This window comes from Scyliorhinus torazame, chromosome 7, assembly GCF_047496885.1.
Source record: "Scyliorhinus torazame isolate Kashiwa2021f chromosome 7, sScyTor2.1, whole genome shotgun sequence".
Classification (NCBI taxonomy): Eukaryota; Metazoa; Chordata; class Chondrichthyes; order Carcharhiniformes; family Scyliorhinidae; genus Scyliorhinus; species Scyliorhinus torazame.
This window is the reverse complement of record NC_092713.1, coordinates 242,991,353-243,013,574: the sequence shown is the minus strand read 5'-3', so window position 1 is coordinate 243,013,574 and position 22,222 is coordinate 242,991,353. Positions and strand designations below refer to the sequence as shown.

General features: G+C 63.0%; 1 protein-coding gene across 1 annotated transcript in view; it reads left to right on the top strand.

Moving 5' to 3' along the window:
- The window catches only part of LOC140426923 (glutamate receptor ionotropic, delta-2-like), a 758,287-nt gene that overhangs the window by 579,402 nt on the left and 156,663 nt on the right, over nt 1-22,222 (top strand). The window lies entirely within an intron of this gene.

The following is a 22,222-nucleotide window of genomic DNA, read 5'->3' as shown; positions in this document are numbered from 1 at the left end:
AACTTCTTACTTCTTGGCCTCCCAAATCGCCACAGATCCACCCCTCCCAAGCGCTCCATAACCCCCCCGCAGCTCTTTTGTCATTACTGACACCTGCAGGACCATGTTGAAATCCCCCCCCCTCCCCCCCCATAATCAGTCGGTGCATGTCCAGGTCCAGAAATTTCCCTAGCACCCTCCTAACGAACTCGACATCATCCCAGTTTGGGCCATATGTTCACCAGCACCTCAACCATTCCCTCCAGCTTCCCGCTAACCATAATAAATCTACCCCCATGTCTGCCTCTATCATCCCCACCTCGAATGCCACCTTGTTGTTGACCAGAATTGCCACCCCCCTCGTTTAAAGTCCAATCCCGAATGGAACACCTGTCCGACCCATCCATTCCTCAGTCGAACCTGGTCTCCCAACTTCAAGTGCATCTCCTGCAACATGGCCACATCCGCCTTCAGTTGCCTCAAGTGTTCGAACACACGGGCTCTTTTGACCGGCCCATTCAGTCCATGAACGTTCCACGTGACCAACCTGGTCTGGGGGCACCCTACCCACCTCCCCTGTCGATCAGCCACAGCCTCTCCTTTGCCCGCCCTCCGGCAGCTACCGTCATTAACTCTTCTCCTCCACCACCTTAAAAGTCCTCTCCCCATCAGCAGTCTAACGCCCCCCCCCACCCGAACATCCCCCTCCTACCCCCCACCCCCTTACATTGGTCTTCAGCCCACCCCCCACTTTGCTTCCATGAACTAGCCCTCCCAGCTAGCCTGGCAGCCCCCTCCCTTGGCACCTAGCATCCTACCCCCCACTGGCACCCCTCCCCCTTCTCTTAACGCAAACTCTCAAAACAATGGCAAGAAGCAAGAACAAACAAACAACCTGCCGAGGTCCGAGCACAAAGGCCCAGCTCTCCTGCCTTAACAAAGTATTATCTATTCAGCTAACCCCACACAGAACCGAATGAAAACGTAAAAAGAAAATATATATACAAATCCTCAAACGTCATTCCGAACATCGCAAATTGAACGTTGAAAGTTTAAAGTTTTGCAAAACATAGCTCATAGCTCAGTTCCCCACAGTCAAAGCTCAAGGTCTTCATTCTCCCATCAGCTTATTGTCTTTCATAAAGTCCACCACGTCCTCCGGCGAGCCAAAGTACAATTCCCGACCCTCATCGGTCACCCATAGACGGGCCGGGTAAAACAGTCCAAACTTTATTCCTTTTGCATACAGGGCCGACGTGACCTTGTTGAAACTCGCCCTCCTCTTTGCGAGTTCTGCTCCCAAGTCCTGGTACACCCAGATCTCAGCATCTTCCCACATCCACCACCTCGTCTGCCTGGCCCATCTCATTATACGTTCCTTGAATAGGAACCGATGCAGTCGTACCACCATCGCCCTTTGGGGCTCATGCCCCTGGGGCTTACGCATAAGTGCCCTCTGGGCCCGGTCCACCTCCAACGGCTTGCTGAACGAACCTTCCCCCATCAGCTTCTCAAGCATCTTCCCCACATGCGCACCAGCATCCGATCCTTCTATCCCCTCCGGCAGACCCACAATCTGGATGTTCTGCCTCCAAGAATGGTTCGGCAGGTCCTCCACCTTCTCCAACAATCGCTTCTGCTGGTCCTGCAGCATCCCGATCTCCGCTGCCATCGAGGTGGACTGCTCCTCATGCTCCTCCGCCTGCTCCTCCAACCTCTGGAACGCCTGTCCCTGGGTCGTCAGTCTCGGCTCCATGCAGTCAACCACTGGCAGAATCGAGCCCACAGCGCGGACCAGGTCCTCCGCACACTCCTTACGATGTTGGGAGAACTTCTCATTCAAGAATCTCACCAACTGGTCCGTCGACCACTGAGCTGGCGGGGCCAAACCCTGCGCATCCGCCATTGCCACACTCGAAATCTGGTCCTCACTCGCCACCAACTTCTGGGGCGAAATTCGGCAACACCCGACTGGATGGCTGGCCGTCGCTCAGCCCCGAGGTTCGAGTCACGCGATGTGGAGGCGCTCCTGGACGCGGTGGAGCAGAGGAGGGACGCCCTGTATCCCGGGCACGGCTGCAGAGTTGCCCCACGCCACAGCCGGCGTCTGTGGAGGGAAGTGGCAGAGGCCGTCACCGCTGTGGCCCTGACACCACGGACAGGCACCCAGTGCCACAAGAAAGTGAACGACCTCGTCAGAGCAGGCAGGGTGAGCCTCCCCATATCCCCCCTCCCCATATCCCCCCCTCCCCCATATCCCCCTCCTCCATATCCCCCCTCCCCATATCCACACCTCCCCCATATCCCCCATATCCCCCATTTCCCCCCCTCCCCCATATCCCCCCTCCCCCATATCCCCCATATCCCCCATACCCCCCTCCCCATATGCCCCCTCCCCCATATCCCCCCCTCCCCCATATCCCCCCTCCCCCATATCCCCCATATCCCCCCTCCCCCATATCCTCCCTCCCCCATATCCCCCTCCCCATATCCCCCCTCCCCCATATGCCCCCTCCCCCATATCCCCCCTCCCCATATCCCCCCTCCCCATATCCCCATATCCCCCCTCCCCCATATCCCCCCTCCCCCATATCCCCCTCCCCCATATCCCCCTCCCCCATATCCCCCATATCCCCCCTCCCCATATCCCCCTCCCCATATCCCCCCTCCTCATATCCCACATATCCCCCCTCCCCATATCCCCCCTCCCCCTTATCCCCCCTCCCCCATATCCCCCCCACCCCCATATCCCCCCTCCCCCATATCCCCCCTCCCCAATATCCCCCATATCCCCCCTCCCCCATATCCCCCCTCCCACATATCCCGCCCTCCCCCATATCCCCCCTCCCCCATATCCCCCTCCCCATATCCCCCCTCCCCCATATCCCCCCTCCCCCATATCCCCCCTCCCCCATATCCCCCCTCCCCCATATCCCCCCTCCCCCATATCCCCCCTCCCCATATCCCCCCTCCCCCATATCCCCCCTCCCCCATATCCCCCATATCCCCCCTCCCCCATATCCCCCCTCCCCCATATCCCCCTCCCCCATATCCCCCCTCCCCATACCCCCCTCCCCCATATCCCCCTTCCCCCATATCCCCCATATCCCCCTCCCCCATATCCCCCCTCCCCCATATCCCCCATATCCCCAAGTGAATCCAGATCTAACCTTAACCTCTGCAATGCACGCGCAACCGATGGCGTGCATTCATATACCTGCCTAACACTGTTGCCTTTTACCCCTGCCCCCCCCCCACAGGAGAAGCGCGCACACAACAATAGGGAGCATGTGAGGACTGGAGGAGGGCCCGCTGATGAGAGGCCACTGACCGTACACGAGGAAAGGGCCCTGGAACTGGCTGGCGGACCTGAGGACCGGGAGGTTGCTGATGCAGAGGTCGGGGGCGTACTAGCGAGTGAGCCACCGACAGCCCGTCCCCTTATCCCCCCTCCCCTATATCCCCGTCCCCCGTATCACCTGATCACTGCCTGATGTCTAACCATGCATGCTTCATTGTGTATCGCAGGACCAAACGTCCAGGCACCCATCCCCGCAGATGCAGACCGCCCGCAGGATGCCCCTCGGAGACCACAGGAGACGGAGAGACCCGCACCCTCCAGCATGCGACGCCCGCAGGATGCCCCTCGGAGACCACGGGAGACGGAGAGACCCGCACCCTCCAGCATGCGACGCCCGCAGGATGCCCCTCGGAGACCACAGGAGACGGAGAGACCCGCACCCTCCAGCATGCAACGCCCGCAGGATGCCCCTCGGAGACCACAGGAGACGGAGAGACCCGCACCCTCCAGCATGCGACGCCCGCAGGATGCCCCTCGGAGACCACGGGAGACGGAGAGACCCGGACCCTCCAGCATGCGACACCCGCAGGATGCCCCTCGCACACCACGGGAGACGGCGAGACCTGGAGCAACAGGGAGACGACACCCCCGTCACGTGCGGGAGCGACCACCCAGCGATGAGGGGGGCAGCCACAGGCCCCCGTCACATCCGAGCCAGGACACCACTACCCAGGACACCACTACCCAGGACACCACTACCCAGGACACCACTACCCAGGACACCCCTACCCGGGACAGCACTACCCAGGACACCCCTACCCGGGACAGCACTACCCAGGAAGACGAAATACCGGACAGTGACTCAGAGTGGATGGGTGGAGCCGAACCCCCACCCCAAAGTGCCATGGACTCAGAGTGGGACGAAGAGCACGACACAACGCCACTGCTGTCACCAACACCCTCCACCATCGCAGAAACACTCACCACGGTTGGGCACTTTAGTGATGAGGCGTCTGGTACACTCACTGGTGCGCACAACACAGCCGTCCCGGTACAGCAGGTGGAGGTAGGAGCAGCAGAGGGACCGGGCGGTCGGAGGGCAGCCCAGCCCAAGCGAACATCTGCCGCCCAGATGGATCCCGGGTTCCTGCAGTTACCACACCCACACATAGATCCGATGCAACCACCGACCCGGAGACGAGCGAAGAGGGTGACGGGCGGCTTGCGGCGGCTGCAGTCACAGGTGGAGGAGTCCACCCGTGTCCAGGAGCTGGGAGTGGTGCCGGTCATGCGTGCCACCCAGGCTGACACCGCACGGGTGGCGTCCGCGGTGGAGGCAATGGGTGCGACGGTGTCAGACATGGGGAACGGTTTGCGAGGCCTGGGGCCTTCCGTGCAGGCGGCGTCTGTGGCCCAGGAAATGGCTGCCCTCTCACAGGAGGCCATGAGCCAGTGCCAGCACCAGATGGCAGAGGCGCTCAACGCCATAGCCCAGTCTCTGCAGGCCATGGCCCAGTCTCAGCAGGCCATGGCCCAGTCTCTGCAGGCCATCGCTGAGGGCATCGGCGCCAGTGGCCATGTGCGAGCCGGCGTCGCACTGTCACAGACAGGGTTTGCCAACACCCTGGGCTCCATGGCTGCAAACCTGCAGACCCCTGTCGATACCAGCACGGGCCTCCAGGACTGGCAGCGCCAGATGTCGGGGGGGGCGTAGGATGGCCAGTCCGTTCGCATCCCCCACCCATGTAGAGGCCTGGGGGCCATCGGGCACCCCGAGGGAGGAGGAGGTGGTGTGGTCCGTCCCGGCTCCCTCTGTAGGGGAGGTCCCGGTACAACCGCGACACCTCGGACTCCCCCCCTTCCGTCCCAGGTGCATCGGGTGGGCAACGGGTAGGACAAGCTGGCAGCTCGCCAACCCAGTCGCCCGGGCCGCAGCCTGGCCCATCTAGGCCAGGACGCCCCAGTAAACGGCCGCCAAAGGGATCCAGTGTCAGAGGGCAGGAATCACAGGAGTCCACCTCCAGTTCTGCTGTACCGTCTGGGGAACCACGTAGACGTAGTCAAAGCGCCCGTAAGGCCAAACAATTAGACACTGAGTAAGTTGGCACGGGTGCAGGGCACAGATGAGTTTTAGGGGCTAGGGCACGTGCATTAACTCCTTTGGTTATTAAAGTCAATGTTACACCTACAGAAGCTGCCTTTGTGCTCTGTCCAAAGTGTGCGGGGGTGTCATGTACGTTGAGCGCAAGTGTGTGTGTGAGGGGTGGTCTTACCTCAGCCCCAGGTGAGTCTGCCCCCTTCCCCCTGGGCCGCCATCATCATCCCCCGGGCAGAGGACAGGACCGTGCGCTGCAGTGTCACAGCCGCATGCAGGGATGGTCCGGGTGGATGGTGGTACTGTGGCCATGGGTCAGACATAGTCCAATGATGTAGAGCCAGGAGCTCATCGCAGGGCGGGTTGTCATCATCCTCCATGGCCTGCGATAGACACGCGTCCACCCGCAACTGTGTGAGCCCGGCCCGTTGTGCCGCAGGTGGATCGGCAATGGGGGGGGGGGGGGGGGTGGGGGGTGTGCATGCGGGTGGGGTGGGTGGGGTTGGGGAGGGGGGTGAGGGTGCTGGGTGGGTGGATGGGTGGGGTGTGGGGGTGGTCGGCTGTTGCCATGGGTGTGCGGTCTGTGGCCATACTACCCGATTCCCACGCCCATCTAGTCAGTGAAGCGGGCGTCTATCAGTCTGTCCCGTGCCCGCTGGGCCAGCCGGTAACGGTGGACAGCCACCCGCCTGTGTCTACCCCGTCTGCCCTGAATATTGCCCCCATCCCCCTCATCTGGGGAGGACTGGGCCTCTTCCTGCTGCTCCTCCACTCCGCCCTCCTCTGCCTGCGGCACATCGCCCCTCTGCTGGGCTATGTTGTGCAGGACGCAGCACACCACAATGATGCGGCCGACCCTATCTGAACGATACTGGAGGGCGCCCCCAGAGAGGTCCAGGCACCTGAAACGCATCTTCAGCACGCCAAAGCACCTCTCGATCACTCCCCTTGTCGCTACATGGGCAGCATTGTAGCGGTTCTCCGCCTCATTGCGTGGCCTCCGTATAGGCGTCATCAGCCACGATCACAATGGGTAGCCCCTGTCGCCCAGCAACTAGCCCCTCAGCCGGGGATGGCGTCCCTCGTACATGCCGGGGATGGATGACCGCAACAACACGAATGAGTCGTGTACACTGCCTGGGTGACGGGCGCAGACGTGCAGGATCATCATGCGGTGGTCGCAGACCACATGTACGTTCATCGAATAGGTCCCCTTCCTATTAGTGAACACGGCCCTGTTATCTGCAGGTGGCCGCACGGCGACGTGCATCCCATCGATCGCGCCCTGGACCATGGGGAACCCGGCAACGGCAGAGAAGCCCACGGCCCGGGCATCTTGGCTGTCCCGGTCCACGGGGAAGCGGATGTAGCGGTGCGCCATGGCATATAGGGCATCTGTCACTGCCCGGATGCACCGATGCACCGATGTCTGCGATATGCCGGACAGGTCCCCACTCGGTGCCTGGAATGACCCCGTTGCATAAAAGTTCAGGGCCACCGTAACCTTGACGGACACGGGGAGAGGGTGTCCCCCGCCAGTGCCACGCGGTGACAGGTGTGCCAGCAGGTGGCAGATGTGTGCCACGGTTTCCCGGCTCATCCGGAGTCTCCTCCTGCATTCCCGGTCCGTGAGGTCCTGGTATGACTGCCGGGGCCGGTACACACGGGACGCCCTCGGGAGCCTCCGTTGCCGTGGGGCCGTGATGTCCTCCTCCCCCTCCTCGTCCTGTCGGTCAGGTGTCCCTCCAGCCTGGGCGGCTGCCGCCTGCCCCTCTGCGGCAGCCTGCGCCGCCTCTCTGGCACGCTCCTCCTCCTCCTCCTCATCCAGGGCAACATAGACATGAGCGGCTGCCACCACGGCGGCCAACATCGCTGGATGATCTGAAAACATGACGGCCTGGTGGGGTGGAGGGGAACGACGACATGTCATCATTGTCCATATCCCCTCCTCCCCCCAGCCAGGTGGCATGGACCGCATGGGTCCAACTGTTGGAGGCTGGCACCTGGCCAGGTGGACCAACTGACTTGCCCTCCCATCCCCCTCCTCGGCACGGACCCCCCCCCCCCAACCCCCAACCTCCACCCCAGCACGGACCCCCCCCCAAACCTCCACCCCGGCACGGACCCCCCCCAACCTCCTCCCCAGCACGAACCCCCTCCCCCAACCTCCACCCCGGCACGGCACGGACCCCCCCAACCCCCACCCCAGCACGGACATCCCCCCCAACCTCCACCCCAGCACGGACCCCCCCCCAACCTCCACCCCGGCACGGACCCCCCCCAACCTCCACCCCAGCACGAACCCCCCCCAAACCTACACCCCGGCACGGCATGGACCCCCCCTCCACCCCAGCACGGACCCCCCCCCCAACCTCCACCCCAGCACGGACCCCCCCCCCCAACCTCCACCCCGGCACGGACCCCCCCAACCTCCACCCCAGCACGAACCCCCCCCCCCAACCTCCACCCCGGCACGGCACGGACCCCCCCCAACCTCCACCCCAGCACGAACCCCCCCCGCCAACCTCCACCCCGGCACGGCACGGACCCACCCCAGCCTCCACCCCAGCACGGACCCCCCCCAACCTCCACCCCAGCACGGACCCCCCCCCCAACCCCCACCCCAGCACGGACCCCCCCCCCCACCTCCACCCCAACACGGACCCCCCCCAACCTCCACCCCGGCACGGCACGGACCCCCCCCCAACCTCCACCCCAGCACGGACCCCCCCCAACCTCCACCCCGGCACGGCATGGAACCCCCCCAAACTCCACACCAGCACGGACCCCCCCCCCCAACCTCCACCTCTGCACGGACCCCCCCCCGCAACCTCCACCCCGGCACGGTCCCCCCCAACCTCCACCCCAGCACGAACCCCCCCCCCCCAACCTCCACCCCGGCACGGCACGGACCCCCCCCCCCCAACCTCCACCCCAGCACGGACCCCCCCCCAACCTCCACCCCGGCACGGACCCCCCCCAACCTCCACCCCAGCACGAACCCCCCCCAACCTCCACCCCAGCACGAACCCCCCCCCCCAACCTCCACCCCGGCACGGCACGGACCCCCCCCAACCTCCACCCCAGCACGGACCCCCCCAACCTCCATCCCAGCATGGACCCCCCCCCCCAACCTCCACCCCAGCACGAACCCCCCCCCAACCTCCACCCCAGCACGGACATCCCCCCCAACCTCCACCCCAGCACGGACCCCCCCCCAACCTCCACCCCGGCACGGACCCCCCCCAACCGCCACCCCAGCACGAACCCCCCCCAAACCTCCACCCCGGCACGGCATGGACCCCCCTCCACCCCAGCACGGACCCCCCCCCCCAACCTCCACCCCAGCACGGACCCCCCCCCCAACCTCCACCCCGGCACGGACCCCCCCAACCTCCACCCCAGCACGAACCCCCCCCCCAACCTCCACCCCGGCACGGCACGGACCCCCCCCAACCTCCACCCCAGCACGAAACCCCCCGCCAACCTCCACCCCGGCACGGCACGGACCCACCCCAGCCTCCACCCCAGCACGGACCCCCCCCAACCTCCACCCCAGCACGGACCCCCCCCACAACCTCCACCCCAGCACGAACCCCCCCCCAACCTCCACCCCGGCATGTACCCCCCCCAACCTCCACCCCAGCATGAACCCCCCCCCCCAACCTCCACCCCGGCACGGCATGGACCCCCCCCCCAACCTCCACCCCAGCACGGACCCCCCCCCAACCTCCATCCCAGCACGGAACCCCCCCCAACCTCCACCCCGGCACGGACCCCCCCCAACCTCCACCCCAGCACGAACCCCCCCCCAACCTCCACCCCAGCACGGACCCCCCCCAACCTCCACCCCAGCACGGACCCCCCCCCAACCTCCACCCCAGCACGGACCCCCCCCCAACCTCCACCCCGGCACGGACTCCCCCCAACCACCACCCCAGCACGAACCCCCCCCCAACCTCCACCCCTACACGGCACGGACCCCCCCCAACCTCCACCCCAGCACGACCCCCCCCCCAACCTCCACCCCAGCACGGACCCTCCCCCAACCTCCACCCCGGCACGGACCCCCCCCAACCTCCACCCCAGCACGAACCCCCCCCCCCAACCTCCACCCCGGCACGGCACGGACCCCCCCCCAACCTCCACCCCAGCACGGACCCCCCCCCAACCTCCACCCCAGCACAGCACGGACCCACCCCCAACCTCCACCCCGGCACGGACCCCCCCCCCAACCCCCACCCCAGCACGGACCCCCCCCCCACCTCCACCCCAACACGGACCCCCCCCAACCTCCACCCCGGCACGGCACGGACCCCCCCCCAACCTCCACCCCAGCACGGACCCCCCCCAACCTCCACCCCGGCACGGCATGGAACCCCCCCAAACTCCACACCAGCACGGACCCCCCCCCCCAACCTCCACCTCTGCACGGACCCCCCCCCGCAACCTCCACCCCGGCACGGTCCCCCCCAACCTCCACCCCAGCACGAACCCCCCCCCCCCAACCTCCACCCCGGCACGGCACGGACCCCCCCCCCAACCTCCACCCCAGCACGGACCCCCCCCCAACCTCCACCCCGGCACGGACCCCCCCCAACCTCCACCCCAGCACGAACCCCCCCCCCCAACCCCCAACCTCCACCCCGGCACGGCACGGACCCACCCCAACCTCCACCCCAGCACGGACCCCCCCCAACCTCCACCCCAGCACGGACCCCCCCCCAACCTCCACCCCAGCACGAACCCCCCCCCCAACCTCCAACCCGGCACGGCACGGACCCCCCCCAACCTCCACCCCAGCACGGACCCCCCCAACCTCCATCCCAGCATGGACCCCCCCCCCCAACCTCCACCCCAGCACGAACCCCCCCCCAACCTCCACCCCGGCACGGACCCCCCCCAACATCCACCCCAGCATGAACCCCCCCCCAACCTCCACCCCGGCACGGACCCCCCCAACCTCCACCCCAGCACGGACCCCCCCCCCAACCTCCACCCCGGCACGGACCCCCCCAACCTCCACCCCAGCACGAACCCCCCCCCCCCAACCTCCACCCCGGCACGGCACGGACCCCCCCCAACCTCCACCCCAGCACGAAACCCCCCGCCAACCTCCACCCCGGCACGGCACGGACCCACCCCAGCCTCCACCCCAGCACGGACCCCCCCCAACCTCCACCCCAGCACGGACCCCCCCCACAACCTCCACCCCAGCACGAACGCCCCCCCAACCTCCACCCCGGCATGTACCCCCCCCAACCTCCACCCCAGCATGAACCCCCCCCCCAACCTCCACCCCGGCACGGCATGGACCCCCCCCCCAACCTCCACCCCAGCACGGACTCCCCCCAACCACCACCCCAGCACGAACCCCCCCCCAACCTCCACCCCTACACGGCACGGACCCCCCCCAACCTCCACCCCAGCACGACCCCCCCCCCAACCTCCACCCCAGCACGGACCCTCCCCCAACCTCCACCCCGGCACGGACCCCCCCCAACCTCCACCCCAGCACGAACCCCCCCCCCCAACCTCCACCCCGGCACGGCACGGACCCCCCCCCAACCTCCACCCCAGCACGGACCCCCCCCCAACCTCCACCCCAGCACAGCACGGACCCACCCCCAACCTCCACCCCGGCACGGACCCCCCCCCCCAACCCCCACCCCAGCACGGACCCCCCCCCCACCTCCACCCCAACACGGACCCCCCCCAACCTCCACCCCGGCACGGCACGGACCCCCCCCCAACCTCCACCCCAGCACGGACCCCCCCCAACCTCCACCCCGGCACGGCATGGAACCCCCCCAAACTCCACACCAGCACGGACCCCCCCCCCCCAACCTCCACCTCTGCACGGACCCCCCCCCGCAACCTCCACCCCGGCACGGTCCCCCCCAACCTCCACCCCAGCACGAACCCCCCCCCCCCAACCTCCACCCCGGCACGGCACGGACCCCCCCCCCAACCTCCACCCCAGCACGGACCCCCCCCCAACCTCCACCCCGGCACGGACCCCCCCCAACCTCCACCCCAGCACGAACCCCCCCCCAACCTCCACCCCGGCACGGCACGGACCCACCCCAACCTCCACCCCAGCACGGACCCCCCCCAACCTCCACCCCAGCACGGACCCCCCCCCAACCTCCACCCCAGCACGAACCCCCCCCCCAACCTCCACCCCGGCACGGCACGGACCCCCCCCAACCTCCACCCCAGCACGGACCCCCCCAACCTCCATCCCAGCATGGACCCCCCCCCCCAACCTCCACCCCAGCACGAACCCCCCCCCAACCTCCACCCCGGCACGGACCCCCCCCAACATCCACCCCAGCATGAACCCCCCCCCAACCTCCACCCCGGCACGGCATGGACCCCCCCCCCCCAACCTCCACCCCAGCACGGACCCTCCCCCAACCTCCACCCCAGCACGGACCCCCCCCCCAACCTCCACCCCGGCACGGACTCCCCCCAACCTCCACCCCAGCACGAACCCCCCCCCCAACCTCCACCCCGGCACGGCACGGACCCCCCCCAACCTCCACCCCGGCACGGACCCCCCCCCCAACCTCCACCCCAGCACGGACCCCCCCCAACCTCCACGTCGGCACGGACTCCCCCCAAGCACCACCCCAGCACGAACCCCCCCACAACCTCCACCCCGGCACGGCACGGACCCCCCCCAACCTCCACCCCAGCACGAACCCCCCCCCAACCTCCACCCCGGCACAGCACGGACCCCCCCCAACCTCCACCCCAGCACGGACCCCCCCCCAACCTCCACCCCGGCACGGCACGGACCGCCCCCCTACCTCCACCCCAGCACGGACCCCCCCCCAACCTCCACCCCGGCACGGACCCCCCCCCCAACCTCCACCCCAACACGGACCCCCCCCAACCTCCACCCCGGCACGGCACGGACCCCCCCCCCAACCTCCACCCCAGCACGGACCCCCCCCCCCAACCTCCACCCCAGCACGGACCCCCCCAACCTCCACCCCAACACGGACCCCCCCAACCTCCACCCCGGCACGGTACGGACCCCCCCCCCAACCTCCACCCCAGCACGAACCCCCCCCCCAACCTCCACCCCAGCATGGACCCCCCCCCAACCCCCAACCTCCACCCCGGCACGGACCCCCCCCAACCTCCAACCTCCACCCCAGCACGGACCCCCCCCCCAACCTCCACCCCAGCACGGACCCCCCCCCCCCAACCTCCACCCCAGCACGGACTCCCCCCCAACCCCCAACCTCCACCCCGGCACAGACCCCCCCCCAACCCCCAACCATCACCCCAGCACGGACCCCCCCCCAACCTCCACCCCAGCACGGATCCCCCCCAACCTCCACCCCAGCACGGACCCCCCACAACCCACAACCTCCACCCCGGCACGGATCCCCTCCCGGCACTCCCCCGGAGCCCAGCCTACTCTAACCACCCCCCCCCCCCCGCCGCACACACACACACACAACCCGAGACACACCTCCCGGTCCGTGAGGTCCTGGTATGACTGCCGGGGCCGGTACACACGGGACGCCCTCGGGAGCCTCCGTTGCCGTGGGGCCGTGATGTCCTCCTCCCCCTCCTCGTCCTGTCGGTCAGGTGTCCCTCCAGCCTGGGCGGCTGCCGCCTGCCCCTCTGCGGCAGCCTGCGCCGCCTCTCTGGCACGCTCCTCCTCCTCCTCCTCATCCAGGGCAACATAGACATGAGCGGCTGCCACCACGGCGGCCAACATCGCTGGATGATCTGAAAACATGACGGCCTGGTGGGGTGGAGGGGAACGACGACATGTCATCATTGTCCATATCCCCTCCTCCCCCCAGCCAGGTGGCATGGACCGCATGGGTCCAACTGTTGGAGGCTGGCACCTGGCCAGGTGGACCAACTGACTTGCCCTCCCATCCCCCTCCTCGGCACGGACCCCCCCCCCAACCCCCAACCTCCACCCCAGCACGGACCCCCCCCCAAACCTCCACCCCGGCACGGACCCCCCCCAACCTCCTCCCCAGCACGAACCCCCTCCCCCAACCTCCACCCCGGCACGGCACGGACCCCCCCAACCTCCACCCCAGCACGGACATCCCCCCCAACCTCCACCCCAGCACGGACCCCCCCCCAACCTCCACCCCGGCACGGACCCCCCCCAACCTCCACCCCAGCACGAACCCCCCCCAAACCTCCACCCCGGCACGGCATGGAACCCCCTCCACCCCAGCACGGACCCCCCCCCCAACCTCCACCCCAGCACGGACCCCCCCCCCAACCTCCACCCCGGCACGGACCCCCCCAACCTCCACCCCAGCACGAACCCCCCCCCCAACCTCCACCCCGGCACGGCACGGACCCCCCCCAACCTCCACCCCAGCACGAACCCCCCCCGCCAACCTCCACCCCGGCACGGCACGGACCCACCCCAGCCTCCACCCCAGCACGGACGCCCCCCAACCTCCACCCCAGCACGGACCCCCCCCACAACCTCCACCCCAGCACGAACCCCCCCCCAACCTCCACCCCGGCATGTACCCCCCCCAACCTCCACCCCAGCATGAACCCCCCCCCCCAACCTCCACCCCGGCACGGACCCCCCCCCAACCTCCACCCCAGCACGGAACCCCCCCCAACCTCCACCCCAGCATGAACCCCCCCCCCCAACCTCCACCCCAGCATGAACCCCCCCCCCAACCTCCACCCCAGCATGGACCCCCCCCCCAACCTCCACCCCAGCACGGACCCCCCCCCAACCTCCACCCCAGCACGGAACCCCCCCCAACCTCCACCCCGGCACGGACCCCCCCCAACCTCCACCCCAGCACGAACCCCCCCCCAACCTCCACCCCAGCACGGACCCCCCCCCAACCTCCACCCCAGCACGGACCCCCCCCCAACCTCCACCCCGGCACGGACTCCCCCCAACCACCACCCCAGCACGAACCCCCCCCCAACCTCCACCCCTACACGGCACGGACCCCCCCCAACCTCCACCCCAGCACGACCCCCCCCCCAACCTCCACCCCAGCACGGACCCTCCCCCAACCTCCACCCCGGCACGGACCCCCCCCAACCTCCACCCCAGCACGAACCCCCCCCCCCAACCTCCACCCCGGCACAGCACGGACCCCCCCCCAACCTCCACCCCAGCACGGACCCCCCCCCCAACCTCCACCCCGGCACAGCACGGACCCCCCCCCCAACCTCCACCCCGGCACGGACCCCCCCCCCCAACCCCCACCCCAGCACGGACCCCCCCCCCACCTCCACCCCAACACGGACCCCCCCCCAACCTCCACCCCGGCACGGCACGGACCCCCCCCCAACCTCCACCCCAGCACGGACCCCCCCCAACCTCCACCCCGGCACGGCATGGAACCCCCCCAAACTCCACACCAGCACGGACCCCCCCCCCCAACCTCCACCTCTGCACGGAACCCCCCCGCAACCTCCACCCCGGCACGGACCCCCCCAACCTCCACCCCAGGACGAACCCCCCCCCCCAACCTCCACCCCGGCACGGCACGGACCCCCCCCCCAACCTCCACCCCAGCACGGACCCCCCCCCAACCTCCACCCCGGCACGGAACCCCCCCAACCTCCACCCCAGCACGAACCCCCCCCCAACCTCCACCCCGGCACGGCACGGACCCACCCCAACCTCCACCCCAGCACGGACCCCCCCCAACCTCCACCCCAGCACGGACCCCCCCCCAACCTCCACCCCAGCACGAACCCCCCCCCCAACCTCCACCCCGGCACGGCACGGACCCCCCCCAACCTCCACCCCAGCACGGACCCCCCCAACCTCCATCCCAGCATGGACCCCCCCCCCCAACCTCCACCCCAGCACGAACCCCCCCCCAACCTCCACCCCGGCACGGACCCCCCCCAACATCCACCCCAGCATGAACCCCCCCCTAACCTCCACCCCGGCACGGACCCCCCCCCCCAACCTCCACCCCAGCACGGACCCCCCCCCCCAACCTCCACCCCGGCACGGCACGGACCCCCCCCCTACCTCCACCCCAGCACGGACCCCCCCCCAACCTCCACCCCGGCACGGACCCCCCCCCCAACCTCCACCCCAACACGGACCCCCCCCAACCTCCACCCCGGCACGGCACGGACCCCCCCCCCAACCTCCACCCCAGCACGGACCCCCCCCCCAACCTCCACCCCAGCACGGACCCCCCCAACCTCCACCCCAACACGGACCCCCCCAACCTCCACCCCGGCACGGTACGGACCCCCCCCCCAACCTCCACCCCAGCACGAACCCCCCCCCCAACCTCCACCCCAGCATGGACCCCCCCCCAACCCCCAACCTCCACCCCGGCACGGACCCCCCCCAACCTCCAACCTCCACCCCAGCACGGACCCCCCCCCCAACCTCCACCCCAGCACGGACCCCCCCCCCCCAACCTCCACCCCAGCACGGACTCCCCCCCAACCCCCAACCTCCACCCCGGCACGGACCCCCCCCCAACCCCCAACCTCCACCCCAGCACGGACCCCCCCCCCAACCTCCACCCCAGCACGGATCCCCCCCAACCTCCACCCCAGCACGGACCCCCCCCAACCCCCAACCTCCACCCCGGCACGGATCCCCTCCCGGCACTCCCCCGGAGCCCAGCCTACTCTAACCACCCCCCCCCCCCCCGCCGCACACACACACACACAACCCGAGACACACCTCTCCTCACGCAATCAGACTGCGGCCATGCCATTGCCTGCCCAGAGCCAACCCCCCAGGCCATCACTCACCTCCACGCTGGTCGGCGTGAGCCTGGAGCACCGGGTCACGCCGATGAAAAGGAGGTTTGATTCACGTCGACGTGAACGGTCATCACGTCGATGGGACTTCGGCCCATCCGGAAGGGAGAATATCGGCAGGCCGAAAATCGGCTGCCTTGCGCAGGCCCGTGACATTCTCCGCGGCAGCGGCGCCATTAACGCCCCGCCGACTTTTCTCCCTTTGTAGACTTCGGCGGGGGCGGGGGTGGGATTCACGGCGGCCAACGGCCATTCTCCGACCCTCTGGGGGGGCGGAGAATGACGCCCCTGATACCTCTTTTTCCGATTTTTCCTGGGGCACAGCTCCATAAACTAGGGTCCCCGCCTTCTGTTCCTGCTTTTACACTCTTACTTCACAAAATTCTGACAATCCGGTGTAAAAGCTACAAAAAGAACACCTTGAGCGGGAGCTGCCAAATGTGCGACCTTTCACTCCATGGCTGGTACCGGAAGTCAGTGGTTGTGGTTTTGAAGGTGCTGCCTCAGGAGCATTGATGAGTTCCTGCATGCATCTTGTAAAATGGATGGTACACACTACTGCCTCTGTTCATTGTGGAGTGTCTTTGTGGAAGGGTTGCCAATAAAGCGGGCTCTTCTGTCCTTTATGGCGTCCTTGGTGTTGTTGGAGCTGCACTTACCCGGGCACATGGAGAATATTACATCACATATGTCTTGAGGGGGCGGAAAATATTTGGGGAGTCAGGAGGTGAGTTGCTTTTCACAGGATTCCCAGCCTCTGACCTGCTCTTATCGCCACAATATTTATATCATAGAATCATTGCATCCCTACAGTGCAGAAAGAATCTCATTCGGCACATCGGGTCCGCACCAAACCTTTGAAAGGGCACTTTACCAAGGGTCAGGCCCCACCCTGTCCCCATAACCCCACCTAACCTTTTGGACACTAAGGGCAATTTAGCATGGCCAAACCACCTAACCTGCACAGCTTGGACTGTGGGAGGAAATCAGAGCGCCCGAAGGAAACCCACGCAGACACGGGGAGAAACTTCACACGGGTAGTCACCCAAGGCTGGAATTGAACCTGAGTCCCTGGTGCAGGTAGGCAGCAGTGCTAACCACTGTGCCACCGTGCTGCCCTGATGGCTAGTCCAGTTCAGTTTCTGGTCAATGGTGACACCATGGATATTGAAAGTGGGGTACTAAGTGATGGTACTGCCATTAAATATTGAGGTGTGATGGTTAGATTCTCTCTTGTTGGAGATGGCCATTACCTGGCACCTGTGTGAACCGAATGTTATGTGCCACTTGTCAGCCCAAGCCTGGATATTGTCCAGGTCTTGCTGCATTTGGACATGGACCACTGCAGTGTCTGAGAAGTCGTGAATGGGACTGAACATTGTGCAGTTGTCATAATTATCACTTCTGACCTTATGATGGAAGGAAGGTCATTGATGAAACAGCAAAATATGGTTGGGCCAATTGAGGAACTCCTACCCTGAAATTGAGATGATTGACCTTCAGGAACCACAGCCATCTTCCTTTGTGCTGGATATGACTTCAACTGGCAGAGTTGACTCCCATTTACTTCAGTTTTGCTCAGACTCCTGACGCTGCCTCAAACTGAGCGTCAGTGCACAGGTTATTGCAAAGCAAGTACTGCTTCATAGCACTGTTGGTGACCTGTTCCGTCACTTTACAGATGATGGGGAGCAGATTGATGGGGTGGTAATTGTCCAGGTTGGATTTCTCCTGCTTTTTGTGTACAGGACAGACTTGGGAAACTTTCCACATTGCAGGTAAATGTCAGTGTTGTAACTGTACTGGAACAGCTTCGTTGGGGGTAGAGCAAGTTCTGGAGCAATGTACAACTGCTCTGAAAAATATTAGCTTGGCATACATATAGTTATTTGAATGCACAATAAATTTAAGTGCCCACCTATTTAAGTTCTTTCACTATTTTCTTTTGTTCTTGCTTTAATGTCCAATTTAAGGTAGCAGACAACAAACCTTTCTAGGAATGGTTTAATGTGCAAAATTTATGTTCTTTGTTTTATGCAGTGCATATGTTGCATTTTTACGTCATGAGAAAATTTCAGTTTAGCGGTGCTGGGGAAGAGTTTCCTTCAACTGCGTGGTGAGTTCTGCAGGCGTAGGCCGACTCGCCAATGGCTGGCAGCGGGTGGTGGGGTTTCCCGTTGAACACAACCCTCACCGCTGCGAAACCCGCAGTGGGAGTGCGCGGTCAGTGGGACCATAGAATCCTGCCAGTGTGAAAGGCCAGAAAATCCTGCCCAGCGTCTTTTGGATGGGGCATTAAACCAAAGCCCCTCCTGCCCTCACAGGTAGACATAAAAGATCCCATGGCAGTATTTTGAAGAAGATCAGGGGAGTTATCTCCAGTGGCTTGGTCAACATTCCTCCTTCAATCAGCATCACAAAAACAGATTATCTGGTCATTATCACATTACTGATTCTGGAAATTGCGATTCACAAATTAATAATAATCTTTATTAGTGTCACAGTAAGCTTACATTAACAGTGCAATGAAGTTACTGTGAAAATCCCCTAGTCGCTACACTCCGGCTCCTGTTTGGGTACACAGAGGGAGAATTCAGAATGTCCAATTCACCTAACAAGCACGTCTTAGGGCAGCACGGTAGCACAAGTGGATAGCACTGTGGCTTCACAGCGCCAGGGTCCCAGGTTCGATTCCCCGCTGGGTCACTGTCTGTGCGGCGACTGCACATTCTCCCTGTGTCTGCGTGGGTTTCCTCCGGGTGCTCCGGTTTCCTCCCACATTCCAAAGATGTGCAGGTTAGGTGGATTGACCATGCTAAATTGCCTTTAGTGACCAAAAGGGTTGGGAGGGGTTATTGGGTTGCGGGGATAGGGTGGAAGTGAGGGCTTAAGTGGGTCGGTGCAGACTCGATGGGCCGAATGGCCTCCTTCTGTACTGTATGTTCCATGTCTTTCAGGACATGGCAGCTAAACGTTCCAGGATTTAGATGTTTCAGGCGGGATAGAGGGGGATGTAAAAGGGGTGGCGGAGTTGCGCTACTGGTTAGGGAGGATATCACAGCTGTACTATGGGAGGACACCTCAGAGGGCAGTGAGGCTATATGGGTAGAGATCAGGAATAAGAAGGGTGCAGTCACAATGTTGGGGGTTTACTACAGACCTCCCAACAGCCAGCGGGAGATAGAGGAGCAGATAGGTAGACAGATTTTGGAAAAGAGTAAAAACAACAAGGTTGTGGTGATGGGAGACTTCAACTTCTCCAATATTGACTGGGATTCACTTAGGTCCAGGGGCTTAGTCGGGGCAGAGTTTGTAAGGAGCATCCAGGAGGGCTTCTTTAAACAATATGTTGACAGTCCAACTAGGGAAGGGGCGGTACTGGACCTGGTATTGGGGAATGAGCCCGGCCAGGTGGTAGAAGTTTCAGTAGGGGAGCATTTCGGGAACAGTGACCACAATTCAGTAAGTTTTAAAGTGCTGGTGGAGAAGGATAAGATTGGTCCTAGGGTGAATGTGCTAAATTGGGGGAAGGCTAATTATAACAATATTAGGCAGGAACTGAAGAACCTAGATTGGGGGCGGATGTTTGAGGGCAAATCAACATCTGACATGTGGGAGGCTTTCAAGTGTCAGCTGAAAGGAATTCAGGACCGGCATGTTCCTGTGAGGAAGAAGGATAAATACGGCAATTTTCGGGAACCTTGGATAAAGAGGGATATTGTAGGCCTCGTCAAAAAGAAAAAGGAGGCATTTGTCAGGGCTAAAAGGCTGGGAACAGACAAAGCCTGTGTGGAGTATAAGGAAAGTAGGAAGGAACTTAAGCAAGGAGTCAGGAGGGCTAGAAGGGGTCACAAAAAGTCATTGGCAAATAGGGTTAAGGAAAATCCCAAGGATTTTTACACGTACATAAAAAGCAAGAGGGTAGCCAGGGAAAGGGTTGGCCCGCTGAAGGATAGGCAAGGGAATCTATGCGTGGAGCCAGAGGAAATGGGTGAGGTACTAAATGAATACTTTGCATCAGTATTCACCAAAGAGAAGGAGTTGGTCGATGTTGAGTCTGGAGAAGGGTGTGTAGATAGCCTGGGTCACATTGAGATCCAAAAAGACGAGGTGTTGGGCGTCTTAAAAAATATTAAGATAGATAAGTCCCCAGGGCCTGATGGGATCTACCCCAGAATACTGAAGGAGGCTGGAGAGGAAATTGCTGAGGCCTTGACAGAAATCTTTGGATCCTCACTGTCTTCAGGTGATGTCCCAGAGGACTGGAGAATAGCCAATGTTGTTCCTCTGTTTAAGAAGGGTAGCAAGGATAATCCAGGGAACTACAGGCCGGTGAGCCTTACTTCAGTGGTAGGGAAATTACTGGAGAGAATTCTTCAAGACAGGATCTACTCGCATTTGGAAGCAAATGGACGTATTAGTGAGAGGCAGCATGGTTTTGTGAAGGGGAGGTCGTGTCTCACTAACTTGATAGAGTTTTTCGAGAAGGTCACAAAGATGATTGATGCAGGTAGGGCAGTGGATGTTGTCTATTTGGACTTCAGTAAGGCTTTTGACAAGGTCCCTCATGGTAGACTAGTACAAAAGGTGAAGTCACATGGGATCAGGGGTGAGCTGGCAAGGTGGATACAGAACTGGCTAGGTTATAGAAGGCAGAGAGTAGCAATGGAAGGATGCTTTTCTAATTGGAGGGCTGTGACCAGTGGTGTTCCGCAGGGATCAGTGCTGGGACCTTTGCTGTTTGTAGTATATATAAATGATTTGGAGGAAAATGTAACTGGACTGATTAGTACGTTTGCAGACGACACAAAGGTTAGTGGAATTGTGGATAGCGATGAGGACTGTCAGAGGATACAGCAGGATTTAGATTGTTTGGAGACTTGGGGGGAGAGATGGCAGATGGAGTTTAATCCGGACAAATGTGAGGTAATGCATTTTGGAAGGTCTAATGCAGGTAGGGAATATACAGTGAATGGTAGAACCCTCAAGAGTATTGAAAGTCAGAGAGATCTAGGTGTACAGGTCCACCTGTGTAAAGGGGCAACACAGGTGGAGAAGGTAGTCAAGAAGGCATACGGCATGCTTGCCTTCATTGGCCGTGCATTGAGTATAAGAATTGGCAAGTCATGTTGCAGCTGTATAGAACCTTAGTTAGGCCACACTTGGAGTATAGTGTTCAATTCTGGTTGCCACACTACCAGGAGGATGTGGAGGCTTTAGAGAGGGTGCAGAAGAGATTTACCAGAATGTTGCCTGGTATGGAGGGCATTTGCTATGAGGAGCAGTTGAATAAACTCGGGTTGGTCTCACTGAAACGACGGAGGTTGAGGGGTGACCTGATAGAGGTCTACAAAATTATGAGCGGCATAGACAGAGTGGATAGTCAGAGGCTTTTCCCCAGGGTAGAGGGGTCAATTACTAGGGGGCATAGGTTTAAGGTGAGAGGGGCAAAGTTTAGAGTAGATGTACGAGGCAAGTTTTTTACACAGAGGGTAGTGGGTGCCTGGAACTCGCTACCGGAGGAGGTGGTGGAAGCAGGGACGATAGTGACATTTAAGGGGCATCTTGACAATTACATGAATTGGATGGGAATAGAGGGATACGGACCCAGGAAGTGTAGAAGATTGTAGTTTAGTCGGGCAGCATGGTTGGCACGGGCTTGGAGGGCCGAAGGGCCTGTTCCTGTGCTGTACATTTCTTTGTTCTTTGTTCTTTGACTTGTGGGAGGAAACTGGAGCACCTGGAGGAAACCTGCGCAGACATGGGGAGAATGTGCAGACTCCGCACAGTCACCCAAGCCGGGAATCGAACCAGGGTCCGTGACAAATAGTGCTAACCACTGTGCTACCATGCCGCCCATAGCTGCTATGCTTCCCACAATAGATCAGTGACTACACTTAAAAAATCCTCATTAGCTGTAAGGCACTTTGAGACATTCAGTCTTCATGAAAGCGTTATATACATATGGGCAGCATGTCTCTTTTTGATTATTTTAGATAAATGTATGCTTCTCAACCAGACTTTTTAAAAAATAATCTATTGTTAAGGTACAGAGAGTGAATGTGTTTTTATTTTAA